At 42.3% G+C, this 27,397-nt stretch overlaps 1 protein-coding gene across 6 annotated transcripts in view; it reads right to left on the reverse strand.

Moving 5' to 3' along the window:
• LOC120539924 (protein unc-13 homolog C-like) overlaps nucleotides 1-27,000 on the reverse strand; it is a 471,266-nt gene extending 444,266 nt beyond the window's left edge. For 3 of the 6 annotated variants that reach the window (XM_039770276.1, XM_039770277.1, XM_039770275.1), the window contains exon 1: nucleotides 26,371-26,999. The gene's annotated coding sequence lies outside the window, so the exon portion shown is untranslated. Of the gene's footprint in view, nucleotides 1-26,370 lie in introns of all 6 variants that reach the window. The other 3 variants (XM_039770280.1, XM_039770279.1, XM_039770278.1) reach the window with 1 other exon arrangement.
• Nucleotides 27,001-27,397: the final 397 nt, after the last annotated feature.

A 27,397-nucleotide genomic window follows, 5' to 3' on the forward strand; every position in this document is an offset into this window, starting at 1 on the left:
CACATTAGCGCAAACAAATGGAAATTACTACTTGGTGGAATAACGGAACAGCGAAAAGAGATTGAATATATTGTACAGATTTAAACTTTAAATCGGAGACATGTAGATCATCTAATTCGTGTTGCTATCGGGGAAAGAAAAAAAAAGTAGTTTCTTCCCAATGAAGAGGCGTATCCGCAAGAATTAAAAGATGTGCTGTTTGGTGAAAGTGAAATCCTGCGAGATGCAGATCACATGGCACGCAGCTGATTGAGCAAAGAGGAAGTAAGAAAAAAAAAACTATTTGTTTCCCATTGTATCACTGTTTAAGAGGGGGTTTCGGAGGAGCGACTCCATCTCCTTGAGGTGCCTTTAACCCCCTCTTCACAACGCGAGCGGCAGAGATGTAAAGTGGCTGACACGTAGCGCAGGCCAGTTCTTGGGGAGCGAAGTGAGCAGGGGGCAAAGCCCCCTAGTATTCAATATGTATAAGAAGAATACAATACTTTGTGTGTTAAACCAGACTGTCTTTGTTTACTATTGTACCTTAGATAAAGATCAGGCTATATTTTAAGACAAAATGCATAAAGGGCTCACTTTTTCTTGTCAATGTGGTAATATTCACTAATCATCCCAAGAATAGCAACGTGTTGCACACTGAGTATCGCATACAAGCGAGAATTCCACTTTATTCTGCACATGGGACTATAAGATATTTACACACCTATAAACAATGAAGCTACTTATGAAATAGTAATTCCTACTACATTCCAAAGGCATGCCTATTGGTTTAATGGGCCAGTGTTAACTAGCCCCTTGTGTGTGAAAGAATCCAGCAATCTGAACTCAAAGCCCACTCCTGGTCATGGTCTTGCATTAAGTTTATTTGCTCTTCCCATGTCTGTGTGGGCTTTCCTCCAGGTGCCTCGGTTGTCCACTCACAAACTAAAGGACACGTGGGTTACACCGTGCTTTGTTTCCGCAGTAGCTGCACTTACGGATATGCTTGTATGCGTCACTCGCTTCATATTCTTTTGCTGCCTTCTCAATTGTGTAATGCATTTTTTGAACAGGTTTCATTCATCGAAGTGATTACTACCCAAATCGGTACTCGTGAATCTAAGATGTTTAACAGGCATTCCCGGTATTAAGTTATGGATTTGTCTGTGAATATTTAGCGGCAGCGTGTCCATGAATGTAATTTAAACTTAAGCTTTACACCGTGCTTTCCTATTGATATGTCTACAAAGGCTTATTTAGCGTCAGAGGGTTTCCGCAGTAGCTGCACTTATGAATATGCTAAGCACAGTCCTTCACCCGCAAATATTTACCTTATATGGGCAGGCACTCAATTACGTGGGAGGCGTGACGATGAGGGACGCAACTCCGCCTCACACGGTGACCGAGATGCAGGCTATGGTCGTATATGTACATATGTAGGTTCCAGTTATGACCATTATGCATAGAATTTCAAAAGGAAACCTGCTTAACTTTTGTAAGTAAGCTGTAATGAATGAGCCTCCCAAATTTCAGCCTTCTACCTACACGGGAAGTTGGAGAATTAGTGATGAGTCAGTCAGTGAGGGCTTTGCCTTTTATTAGTATAGATTACTTGTGTTCTGTTCTGTGTATTGTATTGACCCCTCTTTTTGACACCCACTGCACACCCAACCTACCTGGTAAGGGCTCTCTCTCTGAATTGCCTTTCCCGAGATTTCTTCCTTTTTTTCCCTACAAAGGTTTTTTTTTTTGGGGAGTTTTTTTTCATCTTCTTAGAGAGTCAAGGCTGTGGGTCTGTCAAAAGACAGGGCCTGTTAAAGGCCATTGCAGCACTCCTTGTGTGATTTTGGGCTATACAAAAATGTATTATATTGTATTGTATTGGGGTTTTGCTGGAGCCTATCCCAACTAGCAAAGCAGGAACAAACATTGGAGAGTGCGCCAGCCTATCGCTGATTCCGATATGACTCCCTGTTGTAAAATTACATAATAAACCAAACAGTAATCACAAACTCATCGATGATACTACTATCCGAATGCACGTGAATGCAATTTCACTTGTGATTTTCATACCACCTGCACTTCAACACCTAAAGCTAAGCATACTTGGTCCTGGTTAGTACTTGGGATTGGAGACCATCTAGGAAAAGCTTGGATTGCTGCTGGAAAAGGTGTTGGTGAGGCCAGCAGGTGGGTGCCTACCCTGTGATCTACGTGAGAATCCGAAAACCCCAGTGCAGTGATTGAGACACTGTGCAGAAAAATGGTGCAGTCCCTCAGAAAAGATCCTGACTCTTTGCGGTCATAAAATACCCCTGGGCATCTTTCAAAAAGAGTAGCCTTATCTATTCTTGCCTAATAATCATTCCCTGTCCTTATCGTCTAACTATCTCTGTCACCCCTTCAGCACCTAACAGCTAGTGCGTGGTGAGGGTACTGGCACAGGAAGGCTGCCAAGTGGATGCTGCACAATGTTGGTGTTTGAGGTGGCTCCTAACTATCAATATAAAGAGCTTCAAGTAGCTACAAAAGTGCTATGTACAGCTAGTTATTATTATTATAATTTTTTAATACACATTTTGTCCAAACAAAAACACTTTGAATGTCGTACAGCCCATTTCATGGAAATTAAAAATTTGTTAATCCATTTTTCAAAGCTGCCAATTCCAAATGCAGTATCGCAGTGAGCCTTTCTAGCAGACTTAAACTGATAAGGGGCACCAGTCCCTCACATGGCAGGCTCATTCACATACCAACACAAGGCAAGTGTTGAACGGACAGAAAAATTAAACTGCAGGTTGTGACAGAAACTTTAGTACCAGGCTAAAAACTGGCACTGCCAAGGAGAGGAAGTGTAAACTCCACAAGTAGTGACCATGTTGGCACTCAGGGCTGGTCATGGAGAGCTGACAGTCAACAGCACTTAGCGGTGCACCAACATCAGCACTCACGTCTCCGAATGTCACTGCTCGCTGTCTGTGTAACGTGATAAACCTCTTAAAATGCCATCCAAAATTAAAAGACAATTCTGTTAATTGAGTATTGTTAAATATCTGAGTAATACAATTGTGACGATCTACACCTTCTGCACTAATGACCTGCAGTGCTATTAGTGTGATTCTAAAATGAGTTTCAATAAGTAAGGTCGAAATGAACAACTGTATTTGTCATTAGGCTTTATGGTCAATGTGGCCGCTTTTGTAGTTGACTTCTTGCAGGTCCACAGAGCAGCACTTGTGTCCTTTTCACTTGTCTATAGAAGTCAAGCAAAGTGACACTGCATCCATCATGGCTAAGACGGTACAACACCCTAGTACTACATCAATCCTAAGAAAAGGATAAATGTCTGTGTGTCTGTCTGTCCAGTTGCTATGTAGTAATAAAATGCATTCGCATTTGTCATTCCAACAGATGGTGCATCACAGATGTTAACACTGCTTTTATGAATCCCATACCAAAAGGCATATGACAGAGATACTGTATATTGTGAAGAACGGCCGATAACCTTACCTTGCTGGGATGCCCATGGCATGGAAGACCAGGGGAAGACAGTTATAACCCCCAAGCCACTAGATGGCAGCCTCCAAGGTACATGGCATTGCACAGATTCCCAAAAGGAACACTGGGAATTGGAGTTTTCATTTCAGCCCTGTTGGGTTCTGTGGGTTCTGCCAGAGAGTGCTGCGGGGACTGGGGATCCCTACTTGGTCAGGATCCAACCAAACCTGGAAGTGCTCTCAGGCTGTGATTATGGGATGCCAGATGTACTCCTGGGGTTCTCATAAAAGATGTCGCCTGCCTCATCTTCGGAAGACAGAGTTGGGAGGAGGTGGTCAAAGCTTGTAGAGAGGAGTGGAGAAGGTAGTGAGAAAGAGAGAGAGAGCGGAGGAAAAAGAAGATGATGATAGCAGAGACAAAGAGTTGCTGGGTGCTTAACTTATGCTTTGTAACAGTGGTTTTGTTGAGGAAAACACTTGCCAGGGAAGAGTTTCCCACGTAAGAGAATAAAATCCTCTTATTTAGTGCAGAACTTGTGTCTGAGCCTGTGTGTCGGGCGCTCCCCCTATCCCCCCAGTGGCCACAATATGCAGTGCAAGATTAACACTGCTTTTAAGATTTACATACCAAATGGCATATAACGGAGACATATGTATTAGGTGGTGCACTACAAATTTTAAGTTCTATGCTGATCACTTAGATTTCAATCCATCTTAGATGGGTAGCACAGTTGTTTTTTCATTAAATGAACAAAAGGTGTATTCCTTTACTTTCAGGGCTCACAGCTCCAGAGACCTAGGTACATATGTCATCCTGGTCACTGCTCATACAGAGTTCTCCTCGTGCCTGTGTGGAGTGTTCTTCTATTTATCCAGTTTCCCTGCCACATTGCTCAGAATTGTGTGTTAGGCTAAAGGACACCTTGAAATTGGAGAGCCTGAGTGAGTGCGAATGTGTGCCTGAATGTGCCCTGTGATAGCCTGGCATACCATCTAAGGCTGGGTCCCACCATGCTGCCAGGATAAGCAGCAGGACCCTGCAAGTCAAAACTGGATTAGCAGCTCAGGAAATGGATAGATGATTGACAACATTAAAGTATGATTTTTTTTTTATTTGAATTTTTACGACAGGAGGAGAACAGTTTGGATTTATGCCAGGAAAAGGTATAACAGATGTGATTTTCACCTTGAGACAGAGAGGTATACAGAGAAACAGAAAGGACTGCATATGATATTTATAGATTTAGAGAAGGCCGGCAAGACATGTGGAGATGCACGAGAGAGAAGGAACCACTGGAGAAGTATGTGAGGACAGCTATGGATGTGTATGAGGGGGGCCTACAAGTGAGATGTGGTGATGGATTTGCAGTTAAGGTTGGGTTACATCAGGGATCATCGGCACAAATCTTTTCACTCATATTACTAGCTGTGCCAACCACTTACAACAGGTTGAAATAATCCACCTTGACCTCATGGTCTGGTATAATAATCCGCACTCGATCCCTTTCCATTGCTGTGGTCTTTTCTTCTTTGGACAGAGCCTCTCATTTTCACAGCTTCCTCTCGGAGTCACAGTGTCGAACTGACCGCTCTTACAGTCGAAATGTCTAGCTGGGAAAATGCGGCTCCATTGGCCTGGCTTAGCGACTCTAGCCGAGTCCTGTCAGGGCTTTGGTTTTCCGACCTGCCCATCGATTTATCATTGTTTTCACTCATCCATTACCCAACATGCAAAGTTATTAGTCATCAGCATTACAGCTACAAACCTCATCTCTGTGATCCAAGCTCTGCAAAAAAGTTGCTACCATGCAGCTGTGGCCGGCATATAACATCGTACACACGCACATACATTCACACATACACACACACACATGCACACAGTCACACAAACACACACACACATTAGTGCGCATACACACACACGAGCATACATTCACACACACACACACACACATGCATACAATCACACACAGAAGGGAGGTTTAGAGTGGCCATTGAGCTCACACCAGCACATCTCTGGCACATGCCAGGACACCCCATTACACTGATTCGGCCCACACAGACAGACACAGGGCTCAAAAATGGAGCACCCTGACACAATCCCTGTGGGCAGAGGGGTCATTCAGATAAGCCGTGAATTCGACTTTAGATTTATTCAACAGAAAAAACAGAATTGAGGCACACTGTAGACACGACTCGCCTGTATTGTCACCCATGAAGGAGCACATTGGCTCCGCCACAACAATGACAGCCACATCATTGTATCATGTCAACTGTCACAACATTTGAGAAGTGTGTTTATTTACAAAAAAAAAATCAACTCATTGATGTATTGTCCTAATTAAGTTTTTTTGTTTTCAAGAGAAAGATAAAATTAAAACAAATCTTTTATTCACTGCTAAGGGCTGATTGTTAACAACATCCAGCAACGCAATAAACGTCAGAAAGTTGCTGGTGCTGATAGTGTTATTAATTAAAAAGCAGGAGATGGAACTAAAAACTAACGAGATGAGTCACAGTCCAAATTAAATATATATATATATATAATCTAATGGAGGATTTTGTCTTATGGTCTTGTGTGTGCAACTCAACCCCAGCAAGACGAAAGAGCTGTTGGTGGTCTTCGGATGTGTCAAGAAACCTGCGAGAGCTGAGAGCATTCAGGGGAAGGATGTGGAAGTGGTGCCGAGCTACAAGGACCTGGGGGTTCACATAAACAGCAGACTGGACTGGCCTGACATGACAATGGTGCTGCACAAGAAGGGCCAGAGCAGACTTCGTGAGGAGACTCCAGTCTTTGGAAGTGTGCAGCAAGCTGCTGGAAATGTTCTAGCAGTCCATAGTAGCCAGTGTGGTGCTCTACGCTGTGGTCTCCTGTTGAAACAACTTGAGCTTAAAAGAAACTCAATGCCTGAACAGACACATCAGGAAAGCCTGCACCATTACACGGCGAACAATAGACACACTCCTCATGGAAGCTGTTGTGGTGTGGTGGAAAGCCAGGGTCCTTACCTGGCCAGGACGTCTGTTTTATGAACACACCGGGGTACAGGACATGCACTGTATGTATTATCTTCGCTCGGAGTGCTAGATGGCAGCCCCCCTGGATTGCAGCGATGCTCGGATTCCCACAGGGCTTCATGGGAGTTGGAGTTTGGTACAGCCCTGTTGGGTGTCATAGGTGCCACCAGGGGGTGCTGCAGGGACTGTAGAGCCTTACATTGTTCAGCTTCTGTCTACCCCCATAGGCGTATCGAGACCACGCTAACGGGCCACCGGAAGTACTCCCGGGTGCAGGATAAAAAGGAGCCCGCTGCCATTGCTCCTGGAGCCAGAGTCGGGAGGAAGGTGACGAAGCTTGCTGGAGGAAGGGGAGTGAAGGCAGAGAGAAGAAGAGCAGAAAAGAAAGATAGCGAGAGAGAAAGAAGAAGAAAGAGGGAGAAGGCATTGCTGTGTGCTTTTTTTTTATCTCTGTGTTTTGTAACAGTGCTGTGGGAAACAACTGGGAAGAGCTTCCCACAGCGGGATAAAGCCAGTGCTGTGCCTGTGAACTTGGGTCTGCGTCTGTCTGTGTCGGGTTTGAGGAGCCGGTATGCCCCCTGCAGGCCACAGTGGGGGAAAAAAAGAGTGTGGTGGCCAAATTCAGAAAAGTCCCCTCCAGGAAGCGCTCTCTCTTGGAGCCTCTCAGCCTCAGGCTCATTCCACTACGGTGTGCTAAGGAGCGCCTCTGGGGGTCTTTTCTGCCCACTGCTATCAGGCGATTGAATGCTTACACCAGATGTACTGGTTAATTTTATTTTTATTGATTGATTGATTGGCTCTGTTTTTCTGCCCTGCAAGTCTGTATCCTTATATTTTTTTTATATTTCTGCAGCTGTATGCATTTGAAATCACCCTCGGGAATACTAAAATTTATTTAATCTAAATCTACTTCAGGGCAAACTAGTCAGGTCCTCCCTTGGCCTTTTTGTGAATTTTGTAAAACTACAATTTCACAGCACCATTACTCCCATCATTGCTCAGACACATAAGGTGGGCTGTGCCCTGTGACCAAAAGAGCTTTTCTCAAGCTAAGCATTACCAGTGTTATTCCCTACACCTAACTGTCTCCCACATGGAGGAATACGGGACACCAATGGCCTTTTCCAGTACTGCTACCTCCTTTTCTCAAAGCTTTGATCGTCAAAGTACAAACTCAGCTACAATTCAAGCGGCCCCTTCCTCCTCACTAAATCCGTCTGCCATGAAACCAGCGCTGCCTGGAATGCTTAACGTGTCCCAAATCCTAATAATCCGCAAACAGATGTTTCTATTAGTGAGGAGCGGTGCGGTAAACATTTCACATCAGCCACTGGCACGAGACAAAAGCTGTGACCCATCCGCGACCGACTCCTAGGAGAGGGGGCTGCCAACTGTGCGGTAACAAGGAGACGCTCAGAAAAGCAGAAGGAATGGAGAATCCTTTCATCCTTGCTCTTAGCTAAAAGCAAATCAAGGACATTCTAAATGGTTTCCTGTTCAGGAGTTACTTTGCTTTGTTAAACAGACAATACAACTGCGTGGCACATTATTATTTATAGCAACCTGGTATGTAGGCTACAGATGCAAGAATTCCATATTTGGGGGTGCTGGTTGGGGTCTGGATATCCGATGCGCTTTAAACACATCAGGCTTGCCTCATCATTAGGAGTTTAAGTGAAGACTCCATTGGAGTACAGGATTTTATTTTCTAGACAATTTTAGCACCAGGGGATCATTGAATCATATGGTGTAGCCTCCAAGGAAAGAAAAACAGAACATGCCAGAGGATTCAAAATGCATTGGCACCTCCGGTGTTCAGGGCACGTGTCACTCCTCTTTTCAGATCACTCCATTGTCCTTCAGAAGCAGCGTACGTTAAGTTCAAATCCTTGATGCTTACGGAGGTGAGGCTCCTTCTCGACCCCTCAGGTCTGTTGATGAATGGAGTCTGGTAATGCCACCTCTGCATGGCATCAGACTTCAATCCTAGCCGCTCACTTTCATTCAAACCGCCTTGGAACCCTCAACGTGTTTAAGAAGAGTCAGAAGGTTCTCTGGTGTGGTGGACTTTAGTCCAGCTGATTTTAGTGACCCAGGACGTGTAACTCGCTTGAATTTTATTCTGGGCTCTTCAGATAGAGGTGATCAATTTTGTCACCTTGCCCTATCACACTTGTCCCCCCAGGCTTCTTTTGTAAGTCGCTTTGGACAGAAGTGTCTGCTAAGCAAATAAATGTTAACGTAAAGAGTGCACTATGGGTTGATCACCACCAGATACTGCAGTATGAAGAAGGCACACTTGTCACTTATAGTGACCCCTCCTGTCTCAAACATGGCCGAGTAAACAAAAATATTTACTAAAGGAAGGAGTAAAGAAAGACAGAGAAGGTGCACCAAGCACCAAAGAAACACCAAACTCTTTTGTTAGCCCCTAACCCCCTATGGAGTAGAGTGGTCTGCCCAGCATTCTTATCTTGCCTTTCTCTCTTTTCCTGGACCCTGCCATTCAATTCTTGACTTCTATCGACTGGCATCCACCCAAATCTAAGAATCACTTTTGGGATTCTGCCCTACCTGGTCATCAAGCAAGAACTAAACCTATGGGACCCAACCATGACAAGCCTTCCATTGTCATTTAAAGGGGCACATCACCACCGCCATCCTCTTCAAATGGAGACAGCATGGGACCCTGGTGCTGCCCTCTGTCAGACAGGCAGTATTTGAGCACTCTAAGTCTCTGCCAAGCAGCTTCCTTGGTACTTTCTTGGGAATGGCAGTAACTGCAGCCTCCTAAGATCACAATTCTCATTGGCCTTCTTGAGTGCCTCCTGCACTTTACAGGTCGTGCCTTTTATTCCTTACCGACCAGACAACACGTGTCAGTGCCTTTGTTCACCAGGGACCTTGGGCCATCCTTTCCTGTCTGTTAGCATTTTTTCCACTGAGCCACTCATGACAACACTCTCTAAGTTTCTATCTGACTAATCCTTCCCTAATTTGGAAATTCAAGGCCTAAGTAGAGGCAACTTGTCGATATTTGTGTGGTATCCAAAACCTTCAAGCAGGGAAGAATGAGAAAAGTTCTAAATTGTATCTGTGTTGTCATGAAAAATGCCATATCCCTTTTTTTCCGCACAAAGAATCCATAATGGTCATCACATACAGCCAGAGTGCGGTTAAGATGAAGAAATGCCTTTCTGACATGCAGAATGTTAAATACAAATACAACGTGATCTGCTAGATGCTGCCAGCAGATGATTAAATATTCATTTCCCAGGAGTCCAGGGGATGTTCGGGCAAATAAAAATTAAATGGAGAAAGACGGAGGGGGAAGGGAAGTTCTGCTGGATACCGGCAGCTAACCCAGTTTAGAGAGGTGCTCCGTCTGGCAGGGCCGTGTGCTTCTCGATCCATCAGCTAAGAGCCTGGGGTGGCGCCGGGTAGTCTACAGTAGGTGCTGCCCAGAGTAGGAAAGACAAGGGGGCTAGCCGGGATGGCTGCATCAGTAAGTGACAGGGATGTCTCTCAACCCCTGGACCAATGATATATTCAGGCTCTCGGGACGGAAAACAGCCAAAGAAAGTTCTAACAGATTTAGTGGATATCTGAGACCAAAGGAGAAACAAATTGAAAAGAGTGCCAGATAAATATGGAGAACAAGGAGAAAACAAATGTGAAACGATAATTCATACTCTTACATTGAATCAGGAAAGAAAGTCACTTCCTTTGTGTGTGAATGGCACGTTTAGGCTTATCAGGATGGGACACTTTGGAGATGCATTTAAAAGACCTCAAAATAAAAAGAACTTGACTAATGTTAAGGCATAAAGGGGATCCCACTTAATGAAAGTGTAGACAGACAGACAGAGAGAGAGACAGATAGATAGGCACTATATGATTGATAGACAGATAGACAGATAGATAGATAGATAGATAGATAGATAGATAGATAGATAGATAGATAGATAGATAGATAGATAGATAGATAGATAGATAGATAGATAGATAGATAGGCAACTGACCCCACCCCTTCATGTTCAACATCCATAAAAACCTTAGCCTCCCAGAAGAAGAAGCCATTATTGGTAACCCGCTACATCTTAACTACAGGGTCATGGGGGTCTGCTGGAGCCAATCACAGCCAACACAGGGCGCAAGGCAGGAAACAAACCTTGGGCAGGGTGCCAGCCCACCGCAGTATATTATATATATATATATATATATATATATATATAGATATATAGATATATATAGATATATATATATGAAAGCTGATTGAAAAGTAATGAGATGGAATGGTTAATTTAGAATCGGATGACTCCATAGGGTCGGAACATTTTTCTTTGTCGACATAGCATCCTTCACATCAAATACATTTTTAGCAAAGTTTCAAAACTGATTCAAAGACGGTAACAGTAACAGACGTGATGTTTTGCGACATTACTTTCAGTGACGAGGCCGTGGTGTTTTTCACTTCACTTCTTTCCGCGCAGTTATTTCTTCACTTGTTCTTTCATTACCGCTCTTCCCAAACTTAACGCAGAATAAGAACCTCTGCTGCAATGTCACGGGAACGTCTTCTTCATGTTCCATGATGGCTAATACGAGGCGTTTTCCATTTGCCGTGACATAACGCTAAAGATTACTGCGCTCCAACTGCAGGTTCACACACGTCGATGTCTGCCATTCACAGACCGCTACACGACATTCCCACATCCACCTCCATGAAAGAGAAACAGGAACAGTCTCATCACTTTTCAATTGGCCCTTGCTCTGTACGAATTTCATTGTGTTGCATACAAATGACAGCAAACCTGAGCTTGGACTTCTCTTCCCTTACGAATATCACAAGTGCCTAAATGTGAGGAGGAACACAAATGACAAAGGCGACGTGTTATCTTGTGTGAATAACCCTTTAAAAAAGCGTGTAAGGCAATGGATCACAAATGAGTGAGTGAGGGAGGTAGGGGTTGTCCCCAGCTTTGGGTCTGTCAGGGCTGGGCTTTGGAGCCCTCAACCTTTGGAAGCCCCTCTTTTGGTTTAAAAATAAACAGGTGGCTTTAGTGACAGATGACTGCATCAACTGAAGATCTGTGGCCATTTGGGTGAACTCCAGACCCTGCATGGTCCTAGCTGGACTCTACGAGGCAAACCAAAACACTAAAACAGCTCAGCTGAATCATCTCTGACTGCAGATGACATCCGCGTGAGGAGAAATGAACACATCTGACTTGGAAGTGCAATTGCAACCTCAGTTTAAAATGGTTTTCTGCGCCGTACAAGTTTTATATGAATAAGTTGTCGACTCCCATTTTGCTCAAGTGTCATGGAGCTTTTCCCTTTGTAGCCATCTTGTTGTTTGCATTCTCTACCACAGCTCTGTGAGGGTCAATAAAAGTGCATGTGGATGGTAGAGGTAACGGTGCTCTTCCCCCAACCCCAGAGTCAGCTTCAGTGCTTCTTGCCTTATGGATGTAACTGGAAGTCCCAGGAGGTGTCTGTTTGCCATACCACAGGGTGGGCATCCAAACAGGTCCTTAACACTAGAACTACCAGAGTCTATGAAAAAACTCGTAGATCCGTCCCACCTTAAATCCATTCTCACCTCTCCATCAGCATCTTTTGTCCTATAAATGTGCCGATAAGCACCAAACAGCAAGCAGCTTGCTATCACATCCTCCACCCCGCACAGTTTTCTCAGCTCAAGTCTGTTTACCTGTGTGTCAGTTGCTTGGAGTTGTATAGGGTGAGAAGTCAAGCTAAATGACACCTTTTATAAATACTATATCGTTATTTGGAACACATGCATTTCATCTGTGTTCTGTGTCTACAACAATCTATGTAAACACATCTTTAAAACAGAAACGTTTTTCATGTTTTAGTAATAATTGACAAAATGTAGACATGAAGTGTATAATGTGTGAAGCCTGAAGGCCAAATATCAAAGAAACACTTTCACAAAAGGTACAAATATAACAGAACCATGTGCCAAACAGTCCAGAGAAATACAGTGCAGCACCCTTAGGCCTGTAATGGTGACCATGTCATTCCTTACAGAATTGTGAGCTGACGATGGACGCCAGTTATATGCAGTGCCGTTGATTCCTCAGGTGCATCAGAAGTACTCTGTGACTAAAGATGTGCTTTTCTGTCTACAAGATTTGTCAATTTTCTCAATGTTGATATCATTGGTATCACAGTGGTTAAGGCTTTGGACTTCAAATCCTGAGGTTGTGGGTTCAAATCTCACTACTGACATCTGTGTGACCATGAACAAGTCACGTGACCTGCATGTGCTTTAATCAGAAAAGCAAAAGAAATGGAAGCAGTTGTATCTCAGATGTCCTAAGCCACCTTGGATAAAAGGCGTCAGCTAAACAGTCTTATATATAAACATCTACACGTGGAAGTGTGTTTGTCTGTCCAGCCTGGAGGAGCAAGGCTACAGCATGAAGCTCAAAGAAATCGACTGTCGCCAAAGTGAAAACGCAGAGAAAAGAGAAACTCGCTTAGCCACTGATATACAAGCGAGGTGAGCACATCGGCAAAACGAAACCTTAGATTAGAGAGAATTTCACTTAGCCGCTGACAGACAACGGAGGCGAGCACATCTTTCTAGACGTCAACTAAGACGTTCAGTCCAGAAACAGAAATGTATCTAGACACACTGAGTGCTAGAGAGCTCCCTCTACACTTGTGTAATTAAACTTGTTAGAAAAGCTAATGAAATGAACTGCTTTATTACACATAATTCACTGTGCTCATAGCATTAAACAAAGTGTGGGACTGAATTATGCATTTCTCCAAGTTTTGCTCAAACAGCTAAAGAAATGTTGAATGTTATGGAGTTCGTTTCATATCAATCTGTTTAAGGTTATTGGATAAAACTGTGGAACTTCATCTATTGATATTATTGTGCTACTCGTATCTTCATCTGGTTTAGGCTGATACTTTATAGAGGAAACTAAAAAAAATCTGAGTATTATACCATATATAGTAGATATCTTTAAAGAACATTCAACAACATAAAACAGAGAGAGAATGTATTTTATATAACACCTTTCATATCTCTCAATGTTGTTTTATTCAGTGCCTTTTATATCTGTGTCTTACATCATGCCATTCATGTCTATTAGAGAGACCCTTTACTATCCATTTATCTTCCATCATCTGTTTCACAAACAGCTATTTATCTGTCTTACATAGTGATGTTAACATTTGTCATCATATAGTGCCTTTCCTATCGGTCTGTCTTTTCTATGTTTTATATACTGCCTTTCACATCTCTCTTATATAGTGACATTCAACATTTGTCTGCCATATACTGCCTTTCCTATCTATTATATAGTGCCTATCTATCTATTGTATAATGCCTTTCACACTATTTATCATATAGTGCCTATCTATCTATACACTTATCTATTAAATAGTGCCTATCTATCTATATATATATACAGTATATATACCTGTATATATATATATATATATTATATAGTGCCTTTCATATCTAACTATCTATTATATAGTGCCTTTCACTCTATCCATTATATAGTGCCTTTCATATCCATCCATCCATTATTCAACCCACTATATCCTAACTACAGGGTCACGGGGGTCTGCCTTTCATATCTATCTATCTATCTATCTAATATAGTGCCTTTTAAAGCCATCTATCTCTTTTAAACAGTGCTTTTAACATCTGTCTATCATATAGTGCCATTTATATCTATCCAGCTATCTATCCTATCTACCTATTTTATATAGTGCCTTTCACATCTATCTGTCTTGTATAGTGTTGTTCAACATGTGTCTATCATATAGTGCCATTCATATCTATCTTATATAATGCCTTTACAGTGATCTACTGTATCTATGTTATGTAGTGCTGTTTAACATCCGTCTATCGTATAGTGACTTTTATATCTATCTATCTGATGTATTTCTTATATAGTGACTTTCACACCTTTCTGTTTTATATAGTGCTGTTACACATCTGTATCTTATATTTTATATACTGCCTTTTACATCTACATCATCTTATATAGTGTCTTTCACACCTATCTATCTTGCACAGTATCATTCAACATTTGTCTCTTATATAGCGCCTTTCCTATCTAGCTATCTATCTTATATGAAGGCCTTTACAGTGTCTGTCTATGTTATACTGTATAGTGCTGTTTAATATCATATAATGCCTTCCATTTTTATCCATTTATTGGTCCTATCTATATCATATACAGTGCATTTCATATCTGTCTATTTTGTAGAGTGATGTTCACCATGAGCCTCTCATATAGTGCTTTTCCTATCTATCTGTCTGTCTTTTCTAGTGCCTTTCACACGTATCTGTCTGATATGGCCCGTCTAACATCAGTCTATCATATGGTGCCTTTTCTCTCTCTCTGTCTACCATTATATTCTGCCTTTCATGTCTGTCTCTCTTATATAGCACCTTTCACATTCTCTTTTCTCTTAATCAGGCTAGTGTGGTCACAGATTGCCAGAGGGGTCTGCTTTTCGGTGGACACCCATGGCTGCACTAATCTGTTTATCTTTTTGTCATCTTGAGACAGATCATGAATGTTGTCTCATCCACTAATTATTCTCACAAAGCCATAACGTGATATAATAAGGTGCAAAGGCTGTCAAAAAAGAGATGTTTTCACTAAACGTTTATATCTGCATTATTTTAATATATCTGCTCAATGTTTCACTAAATTATGATATCACTGAAAAGTTACAAATAAAGAAGCTATAAAACAGTACAAATGTCACAACGTGTCGAAGAGCCCCCGGGTGGCTCTCGTCGGGTGACAGTCTGAGCCGATGACTGAGCAGCAGATGACGGCCTGGCCACAGAGTCGACAGCGCCATTAAATATACATTAGGACTGATATCTGACCCCTGCTAGCATCCTGACCTTCAGGTGGTAGAGGAGCCTGTTTGCCCCTGGGACCCTGGGAGTATGTGGTCAGGTGACTTGTCTCAGGACTGGGGACAGACACATATCGATCCAGATGATGACTTAAAGAAAAATCAAAGGGGTCTTGTCAAAAAAGTGAAAACTAAGACTCACTTCTGCCACCTGGCAAATGTCTGAGTAGCCAACATGGCTCAGTTGGGTTCTGCTGAAATCAGCCACACGCTGCTCGCTCCCTGATGTGAGCTCATGAAGGAGAAGACAGACTGGGGGAAAGGTGCCATATCATTATGGCTGTCTGGAGATGACCCCACAAGTGGGGGTCTCAGGGAGGCCTGAAGACTCTAAAAACCTCCTGGCTGAGCGCCGACACTTTGGGAGTTACCTCAGGGTACATCTGAGACACAGAGATGAAAGCATTGGCTTGCTTAAGAAAGAGTGTTGGCATTTGTTAGAGCTGGTGGGTACAATCATTTTGTGGGGTAAGGCGTCACAGGGAGGAGCAGCCTGGCCTGCCTGACCTTAGTCCAAGTGATCTGTTGCTGTTGAATGGTTGAGCTAGTCATGGATTAGCAACAGCCAACGCCACTTTGAACAACGGGTTGTAACAGCCTCACTAAGGTAGTAGAGACTGACAGGAGTGTAAAGGGCCCATCGTGAATCTGGTGAGATATCTGCTTCAGGAAAGTCAATGTCCATGGCTCATGGAGGGTTTGGACTCTTTGATTATTTTGAGGTCAAAGCCAAAGGTAGAGGCAGCGGGTAAGATCTGCAGGAAATGCTGAAGGCATTACGTGGTATGATACCACAGTTATTATGACTGCTCTGTACTGGATAGAAGGCAGACAATGGACAATAGCCCTAGAAATCATGGTCCTTGGTAGGCCCCTGTCGCATCTAGAGCTGAGATTACAGCTGATGGTCAAGTACTAAACACAGGAGGTCTGCAGTGTCCACAGATCAGCTCTTAAAAAAATTTCTGAGGGATTGTGGGAGTTTCCCAATCTTATCTTGTCTTGTAAGCATGGAAAAGGATTGTGACCACATACCCTTGGGATCTCTTTGGAGACCCCCAAGAGTATCGAGCTGCTGATGCTTTACATTTTGTCTGCTGTATCTGCCGCTTTGATATTTAGTCACGAAAACAGCATGGAATAAATGATAAAATAAATGTGTGAAAAAAAGCAAAAGCAAAGTCAATCAATTATCAAACAAGACAACAGCTGGGGATCAAAAAATTAGTTCTGCCCGACTTAGTTTGGTCCTAACCATGACAGTCACTTTATCTACGTATGTATAAAACTAGCTGTGCGACCCGTCCAAGACAGACTGAAATCTAAATAACCAAGATATAGGTGAGTATTAACGCTTGTAGTGCACCATCTATTAAAATACATTTTCTAAGGAATGCAGTAATAAAATGCATTGCAGTTGTCCATCCAACAGATGGCACATATAAACATTTGTTGTAATAAAATGCATTACTTCTGTACAAATTTTTGTGATGCACTATTTGTTGGAATAATAAATGCAATGCATATGTCTATGTTCTATGCCATTTCATATGGGATTCATAAAATCAATATTAATGTTTGTGATACACCACCTGTTGGAATGACAAATGTAATGTACCTGTATATCAATACTACAAATGTTTGTGATGCACCATCTGTTGGAATGACAAATGCAATGCATATGGCTATGTTGTAAGGCATTTCAAATGGAATTCATAAGCAAAATTGTTTGTGATGGCATTTGAAATGGAATTCATAAAGAAATAATAAAAGTTTTAGATGCGCCATCTGTTCAAATGACAAATGCAATGCATTGTATTACTACAAATGTTTGTCATGTGCCATCTGTTGGAATAAAAAATATAATGCTATGTCTCAGTAGTATGTCACTTCATATGGGATTCATAAAAGCAAAATTAATGGTTTGTGATGCACCATGTGTTGGAATGACAAATGCAATTAATTTTATTACTACAAATGTTTGTGACATGCAATCTGTTGAAATGAAAGAGAAAGATCAACCAGACAGACACACAGATACACAGGCGCTCACATGTTTTTTATTAAGGTGGATGCTAAGGTCTGTCCATCTGTCACATGATTACTTGAAAAATACTGGGGCTAGAACCTTGATCTTGGTTTTAGTCAAAAGCTTATGACCTGATACATACCCATATTCCACAAAATTTTAGGAGGTAGCAAACTCTGGAAACTAACCTGCACTCATGTGTTTCTTAGGGCAAAGTGATAGGCAAACTGATTGAGAAGGTAACATGGCTGAAAGATAAAGAAGAGCAGCAACATCTGCTGAGCATGAAGCAAATTGCAGAACCTACAAGAAGAAGAAGAATGATGGCTGCGGCACCCACTGCACATCAACCACATGCAGCGTGGCAACCTGCTGGCACTCACAAACTACTGCAGCTACAACCGTGGTCTTGTTCTTCACGCAATGAGGCTTATCGACCTCATACATTTTGAAAAGTAAAAAAAGTTAAGGCCGCGGCAATCTCAGAAATGTAAAGGAATTGAAAAAGTGACATGGCAGAAAGAAAAGCAGTGCCACCTGCTGAGCTCCTTATTGGTGGCTAGAAACATATGTAGTAACAAAAAAAAAAAAAAAGCTTGATACTTATGCCCATTTATTCAAAATCCCCCAGGACACAACAGAAAACATCTTCCAAATTTTATCAAGTGTAAGTATTGGTGTCATTGTTCATCAACTGAGATGAACAGCTCTGTGATAGGAAGAAGGAAAACGAAGAGCTGCTGCATCTGCTGAGCGTCAGGCACATCATGGAGGGCACTTAATACATGACAGAGAATGCAAGAATGAGAACGAGAGAGAAAACAGCTGTACAGGCTTTTAAATGTTCGACGTTCCACGCGAGATGCAGATTACACGGCACGGCAGCAGCAGCAAGCCAGCAGCTGATCGAGCAAAGAGGAGGTAAAAAAAAACTGTATTTGTTTCCCATTGTATCACTGTTTAAGAGGGGGTTTTGGAGGAGCGACCGCATCTCCTTGGGGTGCGTTCAGACCCCCTCTTCACAATGTGAGTGGCAGAGATGTGAAGTGGCTGGCATGTACATTTACAGATTATACTAGTATTCTGGCTGCATCTGGGGGTTAGGCACCTAAGGCGCCAGGGGGGCTTGCCCCCCTACTTTATTTATATTTATCTCAGATGCACACCTATGTTATGTTAGATAGTTCTGTTTTGGACTCCAGTCTGTAAAGATGTGATAATTTTGCCTGCTTTTTTGACAGTTTGTTCAAGTATACGGGGTGGCTATCCTCAAACCTTCTTGGTGACTCTCCTGTCCTTATTACAAGCCAAAATGGAAAAGTTCAGCGTCCTCTACATGAACCACCTTAATTTCATCATTCATTGATCGGAGATCTGCATGTTCCCTACGTATAACAAGCTGTACATATTCAAAGTCCATTAATACAACTCAGCTCAGTTTTTGGGCTGCCAAAGGCAATCCTTAACAGCTTCGGATGCAACCCTGGACACGGTGTCAGTCCCACACGAGGTCCACAGTGCCCGGACCCACACAATGCCAGTTTACAATGGTCAGTGAGTACTAATATGGAAGGAGAAATAGAGCAGTCAGGAGAACATACTGTACATCTCAGCAGAAGAACAGGAGTTGGACCCTGCACGCTGCGCATGAGAAACAGGGACACCACTAACCATTGCACCACCGGACCGCTCGGACACCAACCACCACATAGAAAAAAAACAGGATGAAATAAGTGGATTTTTGACTTTTAAAGTATAAAACGCAAAACATGACATCTTTAAGCATAACAGTATTACTGCAGGTTAATGAAATGGCAGATTTCTAGGAAAATAAAGCATTTCATTCTCAAAGCTTAGAGAAGATGAATTGATTTTCATCGCACCACACAGACACACTGACATCAAGTTTTGATTGTTCTGCAGATAAATGGTGAATGGAGGTCCCATCAGCTTTGATTTGTGCACCATAAACAAAAAAACAAAAAAGAATACTGAAACGTGAAATGCAATTCACAGACGACACATCAAGGAAAGCTTGATGCGGTCCGGACAAGCAGGCAAAAATCTTCACATATTACTTGATATTTAAAAAGAATGTCTCTCTTTATAAAAACGTCTTTACTAATGAAGAGATTTTTATCTTTAGGCGCGTTCGCTTACAATGTGAAAAGCAGCCACGGCGATCGTCATGTCTGTCCAGCGGCACGAAAAAAGTCGTCTCCCAGTGGACTGATTATGTTGAAATTAGAGGAAGTTTGTCAGCAAAGTTTCCATTTGGATCGAGAGATCTTGAAAAGGACTGAAATTTAACCCTTAAACTGCCACATACTTGGGAGTGGTGGGGTTAATGCACCGCCCCCCCAGATGCCAAATACTTTTCTGCTGCACATTTTAAGGAAATGTCACAATTCACCAAGAAAAAGCGAAATTTTAATAGAACACATATTTTGTTCATGTAAAGAGCATCACAATTACTGCAACACTGATCATTTGACACACTGCCAACAGACTGTAAATACTATTAAAAACTACTGGAACAATCTGTCTACGAGGTGCAACTGATGCCATTGATGAAATTCAGTAAATCAACTGTGCTTGAACTGGCAGTGCACAAGCCCACAGAAGCCAACACTGATGCTTGCAGGCCAGTCTAGTGCAGCAAATGAATCCCAGGGACAGTGACGCTGATTCGCTAAGGGGTGCCAGTGGTCATGAGCTGGCTGCTCCACGAATGTACAGCTTGGACTGATCAGCTCCGGCGTGCTGGCAAATTGCACTGGGAACAGACTATAGCCGGTTATGGCGTTCAACGAATATATGTCGCAGAAAATACCCGGCTCCGGCGTGCAGGCAAATTGCATTGGGAATCGACTATAGTCGGTGTATATGTTGGTTGAAAGGTTAAGGTCTGCCAATGTAAAAAGTCTTTGTTCAAAGTTCAGACTTGTTCCATCTTAAAACAGAAGAGCATTCTGAATGGTTTACGGGTTCATTTTTACCTCGATTTGCAGATTTTCCACATTTACTCATCGGACAGACACGTCTGGTGGCAAAACAGACCACCAATGCGAATCCCAAGTCCAACTTTGGGAGAGGTAGAGGCCTAATGACAGCACAGGCAATGGATTGGGGAACCCATGCTGGGAGGGGGCTGCCCCCAAGGACATCCATTACATAGGGACTCACTGCAATGACAGACATGTGGGAGATGTAACACTGACACACTCTGAACCACCCCCCGCATAAGAGTGAGCCCAGTCTCCACTTTGAGACTGTCTGTGGTGACCTTAACTTTTTTAGTAACATTGAATTGAGTTGGTTTCTGTAGACAAGTCTGATTCGGCCTCAGTCCCGTCTCTCCAGACCCAGCTATAGTCAACACGCAACCAAAACTGGACAGAGCGCCAATTCAGACCCGGGGTGAGTGGGTAACAACAGTGAAATGGGGGATCCAAGAAGCCAAAATGGAGTCCTGAGTTTTTCATCTTTAAAGGTGATTAATTCTTACTTGAGATCTGCCAAGTGCCAGCTGAGGCCTTCAGCCCTGGCCCTGACGTCAACAGATCGCAATCTTCAAAGGTCTTTGGGCCACGGAGGACACAGCAGCTGCAATTCCTGTAGCCCAAGCCTGCACACAGCCGTTTGGAAAGTTACAGTAACATCTTAAGGGGACATTTAGTTGTTTTTTTTTAATTTCTGTGTGGTTCTGTGGTGTCACCCGCTGCACTCGGGTCCCAATCCAGGGGGTTCATTGTGTGGTGGGTCAGCGTATGCTCCCAAACTCTCTCTCTCTCACTAAATATCATGACACGCAAGATGTATTTATTTTTATTGCCATGCACACCTTACATTTATTTTACGTGTTTTGCTTATTTAGATTTTTTTTTTATTTACTTTTTTATTGTTGTTTTTCTGTTTCTACTCATATGTGTTTATTGTAGCTTTTTTGCATATAATCCGTTAAAATGAAAATACAAGATTTGTGTTAACGAATTTCTTTGTGTTGATTTTCTCAGTTTAAAAACTTGGTACCAAAATAATGGTAATACATTCTAGCATGTTGGGACTATGGGAAGGGAGAAATGGAGGGGCCCATGGAGTTTTTTTTTTTGCCCCGGACCCCCACCCAGAGTACCTAGGATCGCTTCTCAGGGTGGGGAGGCACACGTGTAGAAGCCACTTGAACACCAGCTCACTTCTCCTGCTGGGCGAGGCAAGTTAACCGTAAAAGTACCAACGAAAAAGAGTTACATGTCCGGAAATGAATGTAAAAGGAATGGAACTATGCAATCGTAACGTGAGCAAATGTGTCTTCAGCGTTTACGTCACACTAAAAACAATCTCATGGCTGCAGATCTGGGGGATTCAGGACAGCTTCATTTACCGGCCCAGCTTCAACACTGCTCCACGTCATTTTACCTGGAGGTGTCAGCTGAGACCTTGCGCCTGCGTTGGCTTCCTCCGGATGTTCCGGTTTAAAAATAGGACAATAAAAATGTAACATTTTGAAAATGGAGGATGACTTTTGATGCCTACTCTATATTATATTTTTTATATATATATATATATATATATATATATATATATATATATATATATATATAGTAGGTGTCAGAGAGGAAGGACAGTTATCCTGGTTGGTATAAAGGAACAATTCACATCCGGCCGGAGGCCATAATGGGAGGAGCAGGCAAACAAGTTCACCCCCTGCACACCAGGTGGCAGTGTTTCCTCAAGGCCGGACCAGTTCAAGACACCCGCAGAGTGGCATGGGAGTTGGAGTGTGGAAACATAACCCTATCGGGGAACTTTGGGGTCTGCCAGAGGGAGCTGCCTACTGTGCTGGTTTTTGTACAACTCGGAAATCCTCTGGATGACCTCGGCATGAGACTGGAAGCAATTCTCAGGTCTAGTTTATAAGAAAGCCCCCTGCCTCACTAAAATTGAGTCAGAGTGGGGAGACAGTGCACAATGCTCTTGCGGAGAAGAATGGAGGAATGTGAGTGGTTTATTCTGCTGGAGTTGTAGTGAAAGGCTTTTTTAACGAATAAAAATCATTTATTTGATTAACGAATTGTGTCGGGTATTGCTGTGTCTGTGGTATGGGACTCAGTGGCTCCTCTTACTGGTTATAACACATATATATATATATATATATATATATATATATATATATATATATATATATATATATATATATATATATATATACAGTATATATATATATATATATCTTGTCACACACGTGCACATCGGAGGCAGCTAAAGGGCTTGAGTGAAGGCAGTTCGGAGGCAGGCCAGGATGTGACAGAGTACACTGATTTTTTTTTTCTCCCTTCCCTGTAGACCATTCCCGGGGGAGTCCACCTGGCTCTATTGACATCACTTCCGGGACCGAGCCAATGGAAGTCAACCTCACCAACTCCGGCCCCTCTGATGTCACGTCTGGCTGTGATCCAATGGTTGAAGACTACATGCTCGATCCTTATGACCTCACTTCCTGTCTTCCCCTTTAAAAACCTGCCCCTTTTCCCTTTTCCCTCAGTCTTGTTTTGGACTCGTTTGTATGCACTTCAGTGCTGTATATTCTCATAAAAAGAACGACTTTACAGCCGGGATACCAGATTATACGGGTGGCTGCCCTAAATCTTTATCTTGAGTATGTCTCGTTATTGTGACACTTGTTATTGTGACAATATATATATACAGTATATATATATATAAAATGAGAAGTCAGGTAAAATGACACCTTTTATTGCCTAACTGAAAAGATGTCATCTTGCCCGACCTCTCATTGCATCCACTATGGCTAACACAGTACAACATCATACTACTACAGACATATATATAGGGTGGTCCAGATCTAATTACGCAACTTTTAATGCAATGCAGGAAAACAATGCAAGACAAAAGAATTGTTTGAAATATCTAGTAATAAACGAAAATAGACTTACATTGAATTAATTCACTGATTTTCCATGTAATGTCCCACTTGTCCGCCATTCAGTTGTGAATTCTCTATGTAATAATCTTAATAAGTTATAGCGTAATGAAAATTACATAATTAGATCTGGACCACCCTGTGTGTATATATATATATATATACACAGTATATATATATACACAGTGTATATATATATATATATATATATATATATATATATATATATATATATATACACAGTATACATATATGTACAGGTATGTGTGTGTACAGTGTCTATATATTATATTTACAGTACAGTACACACGTTCATACATTAAGCTGTATATCATCCCAAGGAATGTAACACCTCACTGGTGACACAAAATCCACTTTCAAAATAACATGGCTACTGTTTTCCAAGTTGCTATGTAAGACATTTCTTCTTTGTTGATTGGTGATTTACTCTTCCAAGCCATTGATCTGCAGAGTCTGGCCACTGCTCCAGTATACACAGGAACGCACCAGATGAATGGACCGAACACAAGTCCTATTTTGTCATCGTTCGACTCGATGTGGATAAAAAACCCTTCATCCAGAAGAGCACCTACCCTGAAAAGTCTACACTTGTACTGCACTTGAAAACAACTCTGCTTTATAAAACAGGGAAACACCAACCATGATAAGCACAACACACACACAGACACACGCAGAGAACTGCATGACTAGCACTAGGACTGAGGCTCACACAGTCGTCACACCCGGGGACTGGACTTACAAGTTCAAGTCCAGTACAGCCCTGTACAGATTCACTGTCATATACGTAACAAAGAAACCTCTACATTTTTAAAAAAGCTCTTTCTTATGGAAATTAAATTCAAAAAAGTCTTAATAAAATAAATTGTAGCACAGCAAAATATTAGGCTGCAGTTCTGAATGATTACTTTTTACTTGAATTACACAATGCCAATGCATGGCCTCAAAATTAGGAAAATATTCTGTGAAAAAAGGAGCATCAAGGTATAAGAAAGCCCCATTTGATTGTGTACCTCCCTGTGTGTATGACATATAGTGTATCTCAGCATACAATGCAAGAATAAAACATAGGAACAATGAGATCATATATCATAGAAAAATGCAAAGAATTAAAAATAATGAGAAATACACAATAAGATTTTCTGTAGTGTAGTTAAGAGACTAAATGTTGACTGCTTAGCTCGGAATCAATAATTGAATTTCCCTCTCATAAGAGCATCACCATGCTGTACCCAGTAAAGCTGCAGGGAATTCCATGTAACACACATGGCTAGAGTCCTGCACACACATTCCTTAAATACAGAACAGCCGGAACAAACACAATATCGAGATACAAAAGACACGCGTCCACCCGCAAACACAGAAAGGCCCTGTAGAAAGAAGGAGGTGGACAGATAGATAGATAGAGAGAGAGAGAGAGCAAGCGAGAGAATTTCAAATGAGTAATAATAAGACATTTCATTTCATTTATATAGCCCCATACTAAAAACATGTTGAGCCTCATGTTGTGTTTCAAACATTTTTTAGGGTAGAATTATCTCCCCCACCTGTCTTTAATATCTATCTGTATAAAAATAAATGCGTGTGTGTGTGTGTGTGTATAATTTGATTGATCTGACAGGGACTTTTACTCAAAGAAGATACAAAACTAATACAGAAATATTAAATAGGTAAATATTACAAATATAGAGACAAATATGAAAGGCACTGTAGGATATATGTAGCAATAGATAGATAGATAGATAGATAGATAGATAGATAGATAGATAGATAGATAGATAGATAGATAGATAGATAGATAGATAGATGTGACAGGCATTATATAATAGACAGATGTGAAAGGCACTATATAATAGATAGGTAGATAATCCTTCGTTTTTAAAAAGAAACAGCTAATCCGCCGTAGCTATGGACGCCAGTCTTCAGATACACTAACCTATCAGCAGCTTGTTCGCGACATCTACGGGAGTCATACAATCTGAACCACGGCATAGGAAGTTGCTGGATTGAATACGTTGGACGCTCTGTACACACATACAGGTAAGTTGTTAAGTCTCGGGTTTAAAGCCCCCTTCACTAATTAACGTATTCTTCAGTGTCTGTCCACTCCAATCGATTGCACTAAAGCACACGTACACGTGAAAAGCCCCACCCACCGATTTACTCCACGAGATTCCAGTGAGTGAGTGTTGCGCTGAATGCTCGGCGTGCACCAGCGCCTTTAATCTTCAGTAAAGCCCACTGACAACACGAGGGTCTTTGGGGTTTTTCCTTCCAGTGTTGGCGTTTTTAGAAGTCAATATCTAACCGTGTGTACAATTCATGTAATTCCTTTCACAACTGCTATAAAATTATCATTTTATTTCCTATATATTCGACTCGACTGTTATGCATTCTGAGCGCTTTCTCTTTTGCACATATCGGTAATGCACGTTTAATAAAACGCGTACGGCGTTGCTTCGAGATCACCAGATTTTCGGTCTAATACGAAGGTGTTATCGCGTTATTATTTGCTCTTCCAGCGCGTTAGCCCCGGCAACTAAAAGGCTGTGGATTATTGAAAAGCCAAATGAGACAGAATTACAAGACACTATGCTCCCCCCCATCCCCCAGAATTCTATAGTTGTATGGGAATTCCAGTGTGAATTAAAATGAAGCTCCCTTCAAAGCAAGGCTGCAAAGCGGTTCATCTTGAAAGACAAAAATATTTCCAAAACATGCAGACAGACAGGAGACAGCGTGGCGTGACAGTCAAAATAACATTTTTAGGCTCCACATAACCGAATGCATTCACTCCGAAATCCAAATCTGTCACATGTAGCCAATGCCACCTCCTTACCCGTTCTTCAGCAGCCGGGCGCCCACAGCAGACTTTGGCTCATTCGTGATGTTAAGTTTTCTCGTCACCGAAGATCAACATGCAAAAACTAAGAAATAACTCAGGTACATACCTGACGGCGGGGGGACTCCTCAATGGCACAAAATAATCCAAAGGCAAGGTAGAAGCAAACTCATTGTAGCCACCAATACAGAAAAGCAGGCAAAATTAGGGCAAGCTCGTAAAACAGAGGCACCCAAAGAAATTCCACATTCTCTTCTCAGGCGCGAAATGGAGCAAGATAACCGTGAACTCTCTTCCTAGTGATAAGAGGAATTTGCAAGCGGCATTCGGTGAGCCTGCGGTGTTAATCTCTTTCTCTCCCCTCTTTCACTGTCTCTCTCTCTCAAAATTCAGAAGGGGGAATTCTCCAAAATCAAAAAAAGCCCCACCGTTTCATAATAACTTTAGAGCGCGGACTGGATTAAAACATATATATGGTGGTCACAGTTCCCAATTTGCACTTTCCATGCAAGTGATGCTTTCTTCCCTTTTCCTTTGATGCATGCCTGTTTAGAAGCCCTTGGCATCAAAATAAGAAAACGAGGAGCGTGTAAAGAAGAGGGAAAGTGGGCATCTGAGAGATTGTGCAGGGTTGACGGTCACTTCAGTGACTGCTGTGCCCCTCTCTAGTCGTTCTCCACTGCATCAGCTGGACGTCTGCTCGTTCGCTCGCTCTCTCTCTCTCTCTCTCGTGCGTGTGCGCGCAGCGCGTGCGTGCTCATTTACAAGACTGCTCCCTGGTCTCTCGGATTGAGTGAAATGCGCTTAGTGAAAGCTCAGAGATGAAACACACGAGATGCTCTCGGGAAGCACATCAGCAGCCGATAAACTGTAGCAGTGCATCAAGCCTCCAAAGAAAATCTTCCTGCTATATATGACCGTGTATCACATTTACCTTTCGTGACCTAGAGGAGCCCGACAAGTGTGTTATAATCCCTTATTTTTTGGCAGGGTCCCTGCAGCCACCAAGCTGGACATTAACAGCGCCGCGTACTAATCGCACTGACACGGCGCTAGAAGCGATGCGCACACACCGGCTCCCAGTCCAGAGACGACAACGCTTCAGCGAGTTAAAACCACAAGATTAAAGTGTTGCC

This window comes from Polypterus senegalus, chromosome 12 (genome assembly GCF_016835505.1).
Source record: "Polypterus senegalus isolate Bchr_013 chromosome 12, ASM1683550v1, whole genome shotgun sequence".
Taxonomy (NCBI): domain Eukaryota; kingdom Metazoa; phylum Chordata; class Cladistia; order Polypteriformes; family Polypteridae; genus Polypterus; species Polypterus senegalus.